Raw genomic sequence first — 12,962 nt, 5'->3', positions numbered from 1 at the left:
CACTGAAGGCGCCAGTCGGCCCTGGTAGCTTCGGCATAAACATAACATCTCGCGGACATGCCGGCGCAGGGGCGTCTGGGGCGCCAAGCAGTGGGTCGTCAGTCTCCACGTCTGCTCGGCCTCCACTGTTGGGCCTGAGTCCTGGCCCCGCAGGGACAGAGAGGGACTTGGAGGCACGGTTGGACTCCTCAAGCTAGCCTTCATTCATTCCTTCATTCACTCATTCAACAAACACGTATTGGGCATAAGTACCAGATGCTGAGATGTGAGAAATAGGAGTGAGTGAGCTTTGCGCAGTGTTTCCACTGTCTTCATAAGAATGAAATACGGTACATGAGCCACGAGAAATAAAATGTCCAGAGAGGTAAGTGCTTATCTGTGCTGGGAGAGCCTGATTACACCTCTCACCACGGCTGCGGCCTCGTGACCGTGTGCCCAGCTGGACCGAGAACCCCTGGGGGCAGCGCACGCCGTCCTACTCACGTGCGTTCAGAGCCTCGCACAGAATAGGTACTTAATCACTATTGGTTGATTGAATAAATTTAAATGAATCAACCCACAAAGCAATTCTGCCTGTCACTTGCCTAAGTCTTTCTGAAGGATCCTTGTTCATTAAAAATGAGATTCTCCTGGAAAATCCAGGGTCTGGAACTCATCAAGGAAGTGGCATTCACGGGTGTGCCACCTGTGGAGTTCCCTTGCAGGAGAAAGGCATGGCTGACACAGATACACAGTAATTTTGCTGATAAGAAGGGCTTTAGGGAAGACAGGTCCTAAAGACGTGTATTCATTCTGCAAAGGGAATGAACGTCTTCGGTGAAGATGAGTGGGGTCTAGGAGCAGAGAAAAATACGTCCCATCTGAAACGCAGCACATGGGGAGGAGGTTAAGGAGAACGCAACGGCAGAATTGTACCCCTTCCATCCTTTCCCACAGAGTAATCTGATGGCATGTTGCTGCAGGATTTGAAATTGCACCTCAAATAATGGAAATGCTACAAGCTAGACAGTGTTTCCATGGGTTGACAGATTAAGGGGCTTTCCTCAAAGCTGCACGTAGTATATGCTGGTCAGATCAGTTCATCCATAGATGTTACAGATTACTGATACCAAGAATATACGATACTTTGAGAAGGGAAAACAAACAGATCTACACCAGTGCCTAAGGACTGCAGATGTCAGGACACCAAGAAAATCCAATCAATCTTGTGGAAATAAATGAAAACCACCCAGATGAGAGTGGGCAGAGGCCGTTCACACAGAACCTGCTGGGGAGGGGGGCTGGCCTTGGTCAGGAGCCTTTGGGAGAGGCTGAAAGGCAGGCAGGGCCGTGGGGCAGCTGTCCAGGGGGAGAAGGGAGGGTATTTGGGGGCCCTCACGGAGGCTGAGGTGGGGCAGGTGCAGTGCGCCCAACTAGAAGGGCTTCCTCAGGACTGGTGTCTCTGGCTGGTCCTCGGGGGAAGCGGGGACAGACTCAGGGCAGCGGTCAGTGACGATCCAGTCCTGGCCGCTTGGTCGACTGTCACCGGGTTGTTGTTGGGCTTCATGGACTGGCTGCAGGACCCCCTACACGTGTGACCTCCGCAGGCTGGGCCCTGGGCCGAGACTGCAGAGGACGGGCTGGGCCCTGGGCTGCCTGCTGCAGGTGTGGGCCAGGCTCTACTTTTTGTGTTCTGGCCGTCGTTCGTTGAAATACGGTAGCCCTCACCCATCCACACTTTCTCTTTCCACAATTTCAATTACCTGTGGTCAACTGTGATCTGAAAATATTAAATGGAAAATTCTAGAAGTAAAAAGCACTTCATAAATTTTAAATTGTGCACCGTCTGAGCATCGTGATGAAATCTTGTTCCGTCCTGCCCGGGGCATGAATCACCCCTTCGACCAGCACCTCCTGCTTGTCAGTCACTTAGTAGCCGTCCTGGTTATCAGATCAACTGCCGAGGTGTCACAGCGTGTTTTCAAGCGACCTTTACTTTACTTAGTAATGACCCCAAAGCTCAGGAGGAGTGATGCTGGGAACTCGGCACACTGTGCCTAGCTTATAAATTACAGCTCTGTCACAGGGGTGTGTGGACAGGAAACACATCGTGTATGTAGGGTCCGGTACTCTCTGCGGTCTCAGGCATCCACGGGGGGTCCTGGAACACTTCCCTGAGGATCCGGGGGAAGATCATATGTGTTAAGAACCCTTAAAAACTGGCTTTTGAATTGATGGCGCTGCAGACCTGCATGCTTCATGTTTCAGTAGGGACCACACGAATTCCCACTTTTAAATCCCATATTCACGGGGTCTAACTTGGGTACAATTTCTTTCAAAATAATATTCATACTCATCCCCCCAGTGGGACAAGATTCTGAGATTTCTTTACCTATAGGCAGCTCTAGTGGGTAAGATGAGAACATAACTTTTCCCTTCCTATCATAGAGACATAAGTTGGTAGAAAGGGTTCTGTTCTCCAAAGAGCATTAAGAGGTACTTAATATTTCCTAGATTTAAAAAAAGCCTTGAGAAAGTCTTATCAATGTCCTAGGAGAAAATGAGTCAATTGACTCAGAGAGTACATCACGGAACAGGCAGACCACTTGGCTGTCACCGTTTATATGTAATTTTGAAGCAATTTCTAATCAGAGGCAGTAGCTCCTGTGCTCTGTCTGTCTCCCTCTCCCCTCTCTCTCATTTCTGCCCCCATTTTCCTGGGTCATCCTGCAGGACCTTCCTCGGGGCAGCTGTAGCCCTGCTCCCACACTGCTGGATGGATTACCCAGCAGTTCCAAATGATGAGCTCAGTGATTGGCCATTATTTCAGATTGGTGCCACAGACTTCAAAATAGGCAGGAATTATTTTTCTGTGGCAGCATCCTTGGCCCAAGAAAAAGGGAAAAAAATGTCACTTTTGTCACAATTGTACACTGAACGTGATTAGAGGAAGATGAGCCTGGAGTATAATTAGAAACGTGTTAGAAAGGGTTCTTGATTTTTACATGAGGACAGGAAGTAGAAACAATATTTGACCTTTTGGAGGTAAAAGTTACCTACTGAGGTAAAAGAGAAACATCTGGGGGTGATGCAGAAGACGTTCCTATTTGAAAATAAATCAGTCTTCGCAGGGATACCACGTGGGCAACGAACTATCAAGCTTTAACATATTCATCTTTGCTGTCTGTCCTGTAAAAGTACCCTTTTCCTTCAGAGAATAGGTTACTGAGCCTACTGAGCCGTATCTGAATTTTCCCTAAATCTCTCTTGTCTTTAGACAAGTTGCTAGAGTTCAGCTGTTTTTCACAGACCCCGCGACCCAGCCTGGGCTGAGAGGAGTGTTCATTCAGGAAGTAGGAGCTGATGGAGCCCTGTAAGGAGAACCCAGTTGCCCTCAGATGAGGAAACAGACGGTCTGAGAGGACCCCCGTCCTCTGGTTCTCAGTACAAGGACTCTCGGAATGTTGCTGTTCCCAGGCAAAGATTCTCTGTGTGCAGAGAGTGAACCGTCTTCTCCCTCCTCTTCTCCTTCTCCTTCTCCTTCTGTCTCCTTCCTCTAGAGCATTTTGACGGGGGTTCTAGGCATCAAAGAGTTTAGTAATAACTGCATTTCCTTCAACTGGAAACTTGCCACCTGGCCCCTTCCCCAGATGGAATCGTCCCAATTCCCTGAGGAAGGAAGACCCAGGACCCACCCGGACACAGGAGAGCCAGCACCTGGGGTCCCTGTCGCTCTCCCCAGTTACCGGTTTGTCTCTAAATGCTCGGAATTCCTCTGTTTTTCTACTTGGCTTCCAACGTTGCCAGCTTGGGAGCAGCATGAACCGTTTCCAGCCCCAGACTCCGTCATGGTCACACACGGAGGCTCCTGAGGCGTCTTCCTTCCTGCAGCTCCTGGCGCATCCCGTGAATGTGGAAAGTTTCTACCTTTTCCTGAGAACTCCTTTCAGTTCCTCTCACGTAAATGAGTTAAACAGCTAAACACACTTGGTTTTAATAATTTTCGTCGGAAATTAAGGTGCTTTGCCCCAGTTCCAGAAGCCGGCCGTTCGGTGTCCCTGCCCAGCTTCCAAGGGGAGAGCCACACCTAATTCAGAAGGAGATCATCGTGCGCAGTGGCAGGTGCCCCGGGGTGGAATCTGATGCTCTGCTCGCTTCACTTGGTTTTGCTGTGTGCTGTTTTAATTGTGTGAACCCACAGATCCATTTTAGGGTTAATTAGACTGCAAATCCTAAACACGCAAATACAAACACACCTGCTATCTTTTCCTTTAAAAAAGATAGTCTGTGGCAATAATCAATATTTTACACATTATGTAGCAAAACATGAGGAAGGGGGTCTTTTGTGCATAGATGGGCCAAAATCACCTCGCCAACTGCTGCCTGCCGTCCTCTGAGGGCAGGAGATTTCAAACGTTGTCACAGGTCTGCTGTCATTTGATGCCACGCGTCTCTCCCGGTGACACGTGACAGCTTGAAGAAATGGCAGAGTCTCTTAGGGGTGAGTGCCCGCAGGTGAAAAGGTCCTTGTAATGGCAGCATACAAGCTTCCCTTTATTTTGTGTCTTGGACAGCTTTTCCCTAGGACGTGCCTCTGAGGGGTCTTGGAGGACCCACGCCTCTTGTACTCTGGGGGAACACTGGGCAGAGCGGCTGCGGCCCTGCCCTGCCTGTCCCCCCCCTCAGGCTCCCGCATGGACGGTCCACCCGTTGGGGATGGCCCCCGGGAGGGCCTGTGCGCCCCTCCTCCGGGCCAGGCCCCGTCCGCCTCCCCTGCTGCTGCTCTGACCTTTTGTTGCCTTGTGTGAACTGCCTCCACAGCACAGTGAGCTCTGAGCCTTTGGAAAACATTTCTGTATCCCCAGAGTGAGTGTAAAATCTATGGGCATCATTTTGAAGAGTTTTAAACAATTATCTGAATTGCTGACTTAGTGTGAAACATTAGTGCTTTTTAAAAGTTTTCAAATGGCTGCTTTACAACCAAAACGAACGAGACGTTCCTCTGGGCAGAGGACACAGAACATCAACTCCTGAGCGACATTCCGCTGCGGAGGCGCTCGGGACCCTGAGTCCCCTCTGGCCCCACCCGGCCCTTCCCGCCGGCAGCTCCTCAAGGAAAACTCCTGGCGTGTTTTCCCTTCAGGTTACAGGAAGCAGGGCTGTTTGCCCTGTAGCAGGACGGCCGTTGTTTTACAAACCTATGGGTGGATTTTTTACTCACAAAGGGAATGTTTAGAATAACAGCTGTAAACTGCAAACCCACTTGCTCTTACTTTCCTCCAAGTGCAGTAGTTACGTGGGAATACAGCCAGCGTTCAGCTCTCTGAAGTCAAAGGCTGAAACGTCAGGGCCTCGCCTGGGGCCCTGATACCCCCGCACACCCCCCAGCTGTGCAGCTGTCACAGGCCACGCACTGCCACGAGGTGACAGCAAGCTTCCCTGGAACATCTTCCGCTCCAGCGTTGGGCTTGAACATTTCCCCAGGATGGATTCGGTACAAATTCCCATCAGTAAGTACCCAGCGTCCGACATTTCTGAGAAGAGGACCACGCAGTCCCTGTAGGGCGGAGCCTTCGGACTCTCTTTGCCCAAAGAGCAGGGGTGTTGCTCTCCTATCACAAAGCCTGGAGGCGGGTGTTCTCAAGGAAGGACACTGTTGCTCTCTTTCCGCGTTTTAGCTCCAAGGCACTGGCGTCTTTTCAGGCCCGTTCCCCCTGGTTAGAGGATGGGGGCCAACCTCGCGGGAGAAACCAGAGGGCCTCTCCTCACACGGCCCTCCTTTTGCAGGTTTGAAGCACACCCCCCCCTTGAAGACCACGTCGGAGTGCTGGCCGTGTGGGGCCGAGCCCTCGGATAAAGTGGTCACTCAGAGGAGAACAAAACAGCCAGAAAGGCCAGCGGTCACTCCTGGGCGGGGCTCAGCCCCGTGCATCACCCAGGAAGGGCGCTCGGAAACGAAGCTGGGCTCCGAGGGTGGGTCCGGGGTCTGTGCTCCAGCCAAGCCTGAGACAGGGAGCCCTCGTCACTTCAGAACGAGAGACTGACCGTGCGCATGGACACGGCCAGACCAGGTGCAAAAGTGGAACCCTGGCCCATAGCCTGCAGCAACCAGCCCATGGAACCAGCCTGCCCTCTGCACTCACCTGCCCAGGGCCCAGCCCCTCACCTGTGGTCACCTGCCCAGGGCCCAGCCCGCCCTCTGCACTCACCTGCCCAGGGCCCTGCTGAGGTCAGGCTGCGTCTCCAGCAAACAGTCCAGGAAGCCCAACACCAAGCCCACGACAGTCGACCAAGCAGCCAGGACTGGATCGTCAAAGACCGCTGCCCTGATTCAGTCCCTGCTTCCCCCTGAGGACCAGCCAGAGACAGCCTTTTACTTGTTTGTAGAAAATAATCTGCAGCAAATGTCACCTAAAATGCCCAGCCAGCCCAGAGCCCATCCTAGACACCCCGCGGATGGACAGACGGTGACCCGGGGCACAGGGAGGTGGCTGTCGCCATGCTCTGTCCCTGCTGGGCTCCTCAAACGGTGTTTCTTTGTCCAGGCACAGAAGGAGGCTTTTCCAGGCACCGCTGGGACCTGTGTCCCCCAAGCAGCTAAGACAGTGGCATGCAGCCCGAAAGTTGATGAACCCGACTGTCTGGCTTGTGGTTACTAACGTTCCACCCCTCCCTGTCGCTCCTCTGGAGGGAAAGCTGTGTGGTGCAGACCTCAGTGCTGGAACGCGGGCCCTCCCTCAGGCCAGCGCATTTATCCACATGAGACCTCGGCAGGGACCCAGCCCCGCGAGGCTCCGGCCGTGACAGACGCTGAGGGGCCGCAGCCCCCGCCCCTACAGGGCCTCGGCGCCCAGCCTGGTGGGCAGACGGCCCAAGCTCAGACGTTTTCCCACAAAACGGGGTCAGCAGGGAGATGGACGGGCTGTAGCCCCTGGCCCAGAGATGATCACAGAAGTGCTGTGTGTCCCGACGGGGCGTTCACTGCACACAGTGCGGGAGCATCCTGCCCCGAGGCCGCGGGCAGCTCAGAAACCCTCACGGGTCCCCTAGCTCTGGGGTCCCCAAGTGGGCTGCCGGCTGCAGTGCTGGCCCCTCACGTCCCCTCCGCAGACAGGGCCCCAGAGAGGAGGTGGCGGGCGCAGGAACCCTGGTGCTCTGGACATAATGTCCCCCAAGTGCACCCCCGGGTGGGAGTGAGGAGGGGGGCGCCCGAGGTGGGATCAGTGCTCTTGTAAGAAGAGGCGGAGGTCAGGCGCCGTCCTCGGGCCAGGAAGAGGCCTCACCAGGAACGGAAGCCCAGCCCCTGCCTCTGTGTCTGAGCAGCCACGCGGGTTCCAAGCAGATCTGAGCCACACGGAGCACCTGACCCGTTAGGATGCTTTACATTTCGTGTTCCTGTTGTCACTCTCACCGCAGCCTTTGCCATTTGTGTATTTGTGCCTCCCCACGTTGCCTGGATGAGGCCATCTAATGATTTATCTACTCTGTTTTCCAAAGAATGTTTGTCACCCCCTTTCCCTCTCATTAAACTCTGCTTTTTTTTTGGTGGTACATGGGCCTCTCACTGTTGTGGCCTCTCCCGTTGCGGAGCACAGGCTCCGGACGCGCAGGCTCAGTGGTCATGTCTCACGGGCCTAGCCGCTCCGCGGCATGTGGGATCTTCCTGGACCGGGGCACGAACCCGTGTCCCCTGCATCAGCGGGTGGACTCTCAACCACTGCGCCACCAAGGAAACCCTAAACTCTGCTTTTATCTGTAGTAATTCCTTCCCTCTGCGTCCCTTCAGATAACTTTTTGTTCTTTCCCCAGCTTTTTGAGTCACATGCTTAATTAATCTATTCTCAGTCATTCTTTTTTATTATTACAAGTGTCTGAAGCTATGGATTTTCCTCTTCTGGCTGGATTTTCTGTTGACCTCAACAATTTATTCTAAACTAATATGAAAGCAGAAATGCCTGTTAGTAAATGTGATTTCTATTAAAAGGGGACAAAGGAGGGAAGATAAGTCACAATACAGGTAGCAAGGACCCATCATTGTGGAAGCTGGGCAGGGACTATGGGGTATTTGTACTGCCCTCTTCTCTAGTAATTGTTTTAAATTTTCAATGATGAAACTCTTTTTTTAAAATTCAGTATCGTACTGACACAGGAACATTTTCACAGACGAATGGAACGAGGAGAGTTTAAACAGTGACCCAGATAGACGATCCAGGAGACATCACAAAGCAAGTGGGGAATAGTCATTTAGTCTGTGTGAGGAGAAAATGACTGCATGGGTAAGAGTAGCACTACTGCCTCATTACAACCTTGATGCAAAGGTAGGCTGCAGACAGACTAATTCTCAAATGGGAAAAGTGAAAGTAGGACAGTCATAGGAAGGATCTTTACAGGTGGGGAAAGCCTTTTAAACAAGAATCCCAAAACACCATCCATGAAGTTGAAAGAAAGACAGAACTTACGTCAACCTCAGCAACTTATATTCAGTGAAGTTTACCCTAGACTCATGCCATGCGTATGCCACACAACCAGGATAATATTATATTAAAATATACAAGGAGCTCCCTTAAATCATCCAGAAAAAGACAAAAAACTCAACAGAAAAATTTGCAAGTGATTTGGAATGGCAATCGTGGTGGGCGTAATGAGCACAGCTCCCCACTCAAAGGAGTTCAGGTCCCAAGGCCCAGAATCTACGACTATGTCGTCACATGAGAGGGACGCTGCAGGTGTTATTCACCCTGGATCGTCTGGGTGGGTCCAGTGTAATCATGAGGGTCCTTCTAATAGGGGGGTGGACGTCAGAAAGGAGCCATGAGGACAGAACAGGCAGAGAGGCTCGGGGCCACCGTCCAGGAGTGTGGGCGCCTCTAGAAGCTGGAAAAGCCAGAGAAGCCGATTCTCCCCGGAACCCCCAGGGGAAACCCATTTTTAGGCTCCACCCTCAGACCTGCAGCGGAATAAGAGTGCTGTGTCTGTGGGAACTTGTCGTGGCAGCCACAGGAAACTGCTACCGGGTGCACAAAAGAGGGAACACGGATGCTCCGTGGGCAGAATTCCTCTAAGTCCCGGGAGGTAAGAGAAACGCAGCACTAACTAGCAACCAGACACCATGCTACACCCATCGGTTCTGAAAAGCTTGGAAAGTTGGACCCCGTCGGATACTGGTGACAACAGTAGGGGCGGAGGAAGTTCTGGCACAGCCATCAGCGGTAACGCAAGGGCAGCCGGCCCAGGTGCAAGAGGGGACGCGTCCAAGGACACATATCACCTGCAGGTCGGACGCACTGGAGGGAACCCAGGTGTTCACACAGCACATGGACAGATGTTTAAAACGTGGAGACAAAAAAGGAGTCAAAGAAGAACGGTGTCAACCATTCCGGCCATCCATGAAATTAGCACATACACACGGAGCGCCCCAGAGCCACTCGGCAAACATTTCCTGGGGTGCACAGTGTGTTCAGAACGCCAGCGACGGGGCAGATGGAAATCCCCACCCCTGGGAGCTCACACTCCACACACACATTTGAGGGAGGATTTCAAGCCCACAGCAGGCAGGGCCATGATGAGTGGAGATGGACAGGGGCCTCGAGTGAAGGGGACGAATCCAGAAACATGGGAGGGAGAAGCCGGGACAACGGCAGAAACGCTGTGCGCAGCCCTCTGCTCCAGAGACTAGACGAACAAATGAGGGTAGAAAATACACAGCCTGGAGCCCGAGGGAACCCCACCCTCCGGCGGTGTCTGAGCAGGGGTTCCCGCCCCTGCACTGCTGGCGTTTCCCAGGCCTGATGGCAGACCGTGCATGTGCGTCGGCCTCCTGCAGGCTGACCCAGTCCCCACAGACAACCAAACAGCCTTGGTGTCTGCTTCAAGCCATGACCACCCTCCTCCCGGATCTCAGGACACAGGAGCCCGAACCCCTCCTTGGGCGGACACACCCCTGTACGCAGCCCATGGGCTCAGGTGCCTGCGTCCACACAACGTTACCCACTGACCTGATGGGTAAACCATACACGCTAGGTGTGCCCCAGCTCACACACAACTTGCTTGTGGTCCTTGAAGCCTGTCAAGTCCACAGGCACCACTGGCCGGTGGCCCGAACAGAAGCAGCTGCCACAGGTGGACGCAGGGACCACAGGGGGATGAGAATGAACCACATTTGTAATGACTGTGGGTCATAAGTTGTGTTTCCCATGTATCGTTAACCTTGACTCCCGTTTGGACACGAAGAATTTTCATTTTTACTTCAATCTTTTTGGGGAATCAAAAAGTCATAAATTCCCACCTGGTGCAGCCTTGGCTTATCAGTCAAATTTCCCCCCAGATTATAGTTTACAGGTATAGAGAACTTTCATCCTGGAATCAGGTGACGAGCTGTCTTTTCATGGCTCTGTTGCTGTGGCAGAACAGACCCGTCTCCAACAGCTTGAAATCGCTTCCAGAGCGCTGGGAAGGGAAGTAAACTTCCAACGTTTTCTACAAAGTGCATATAACATTAGTGATTAAAACCTAAAGACTGCACCAAATGAAAATACAGGTTTTCAACAACCCACCTATAAACATCAATATAAAAATGTAAATGAAATATAGAAACAAAGTTAATAGCACATTAGTAATAACGCAAGGTGATCAAGGAATGCTACGATGGGTCTATAACAGTTATCTATTCATATAATCCATTGTATTAATAATCCGAAGAAGAAATTCTATGGTCATCTTCAGAATTGTTAAAAAAGTATTTCTAAAAACATTCTTTAAAATAACATCGAATAGGGCTTCCCTGGTGGCACAGTGGTTGAGAGTCTGCCTGCCGATGCAGGGGACACGGGTTCGTGCCCCGGTCTGGGAAGATCCCACATGCCACGGAGCGGCTGGGCCCGTGAGCCATGGCTGCTGAGCCTGCGCGTCCGGAGCCTGTGCTCCGCAATGGGAGAGGCCACAACAGTGAGAGGCCTGTGCATCACAAAAAAACAAAAAACAAACAAACAAAAAAAACCCGAATAAAATGAAATAGATGAATGTTTCCTTACCATTAAGAAATATATCAAGTATAAAATACATTCTCATGCTTCATAGGAGAGTACTTCCACTGAAATCAAGAAAAAGCAAACATACCCAGTACTAGCACCATTGTATAACATTATACTGGAGGTACCAGTCCATGCAATTGGATATAAAAGAAAGAAAACACAGTATAAAAATTAGGCAGGAGGAGATAAAATTATCTACAGACTCTAAAATTGTATATCTGGATTTTCGTTAGGGTGCCAGAACATCTGATGTGGAAAGACGAGTAGTAATCAGATGGCGCTGGGACACCAGGATACCCACCAGGGAAGGAGGAGACGAAGGAAGGAAGGAAGGAAGGAAGGGTGGAACCGGGTGGTGACAGCCACGCAGCGGAGACCGGGTGTGGGGGGGGGCGGGCCAGAACCGCTGGGTCACCCGATGCTCTCGACTTGACAGCAAGTCAGAAAGCGTGTGGCTAACGTGGTGGTGGCTTCATAGAAATCTGAGCAAATAACAACAAAACTGCAACAGTTACGAGCTCCAAAGGGCAACAGAATGCACATGAAGGCGACCACGGTGCTCTCTGTGGCTCAGCAGATGCAGCCCTGCAGGACCACGGCCACGACCACGGCCAGGTGGACACGGAACGCCCAACCTGGCATAACCTGAGCTGGTGACTGCTGCCCCAGGAGGGTGGGGAGCAGAGGGAATGAGGCCCCATTGCTCATCCAGGGAAATGGGGAGGGGGCGGGGATGAGGGGAAGAAGTGGGGGCACAGGTGCGATCAGGCGGAGGGAGGGGCTGTGGGGGCTGAGGGGTGGTTTGTGTCCTGCTCTGAGCACCGTGCTCCAGGACCAGAGTGAAGCCTCTGTGCTCAGAGTGAGAAGCTGGTGCTCAGGTGAAGCAGCAGCTCATGAGGTGAGCATTACTGTGTCTCTTCCAGCTCAGGACCCGCCAGGGGGGAGCTTGCTCACCACCTCCATCTCATCCAACCAGCGTCGGCCAGAAAACCCAGCACAAAGGGTGCCAGGGTGTCGTCCGACGTCGGGTGGACAGGGCATGAAATCCGTTATTCCCAGGAGCTCACTCTTCACCCTGGTACTTCCTGCGTCCATATTAGTGGTGCAGAGAAACTTGTGGAAACACAGACGTGATAAAAGAGGCCAAATACACAAGAGCTTTAGAAAAGTGTGTTGACGCTACAGACTCACGAGGATCGGGTAACAAGGTTTTAAATATTAATTTTTTAAAGCTTGTACTTTTCACAGTTCACAAAGTACTGTCATAAATATTATCTTCACATGATGACATGATGGGCATTTGTCCACCTTGTGGGTCAACAGACTGAATCTCAGGGCATCTAAAAGATTAATTCTGGGACTTCCCTGGTGGCACAGTGGAAAAGAATCTGCCTGCCAATGCAGGGGACACAGGTTCGAGCCCTGGTCCGGGAAGATCCCACATGCCGTGGAGCAACTAAGCCCACGGGCCACAACTACTGAGCCTGCGCTCTAGAGCCCATGAGCCACAACTACTGAAGCCCATGTGCCTAGAGCCCATGCTCCGCAACAAGAGAAGCCACCACGATGAGAAGCCCACGCACCGCAATGAAGAGCAGCCCCTACTCGCCACAACTAGAGAAAGCCCGCGCAGACACAAAGACCCAATGCAGCCAAAAATAAATAAATAAATAAATAAATAAAGAGATTAATTCTGGGCCCCCAGCAAACTGTGGTCACGGTGGGTCCTCACACCGAACTCTCCTCTGCCCATCCAGACTTTTCCCAGAACACAGGTCACCACACAGCACAAGACCCCAAAGCCTCAGAGGGGATGGACAGACTCAGGGAGGCCCTGGGGACAGGGGGAGGGGAGGGGACTCAGGGAGGCCCTGGGGACAGGGGGAGGGGAGGGGACTCAGGAAGCCCCTGGGGACAGGGGGAGGGGAGGGGACTCAGGGAGGCCCTGGGGAC

At 52.3% G+C, this 12,962-nt stretch overlaps 1 protein-coding gene across 2 annotated transcripts in view; it reads right to left on the bottom strand.

Annotated features, from left to right (window-relative positions):
- Positions 1-905: 905 nt before the first annotated feature.
- Positions 906-12,962, bottom strand: part of ERICH1 (glutamate rich 1) — a 113,084-nt gene continuing 101,027 nt past the window's right edge. The window contains exons 8-9 of one of the 2 annotated variants that reach the window (XR_003436210.1): positions 6,156-6,327; positions 906-6,122 (exon numbers count right to left, since the gene is read on the bottom strand). The gene's annotated coding sequence lies outside the window, so the exon portion shown is untranslated. Of the gene's footprint in view, positions 6,328-12,962 lie in introns of both variants that reach the window. The other variant, XR_003436209.1, reaches the window with a different exon arrangement.

This window comes from Aethalodelphis obliquidens, unplaced genomic scaffold, assembly GCF_003676395.1.
Source record: "Aethalodelphis obliquidens isolate GAN/ISIS:26980383/991018 unplaced genomic scaffold, ASM367639v1 scaffold25, whole genome shotgun sequence".
NCBI classification, from domain to species: Eukaryota; Metazoa; Chordata; class Mammalia; order Artiodactyla; family Delphinidae; genus Aethalodelphis; species Aethalodelphis obliquidens.
This window is presented reverse-complemented; position numbering and strand designations above follow the sequence as displayed.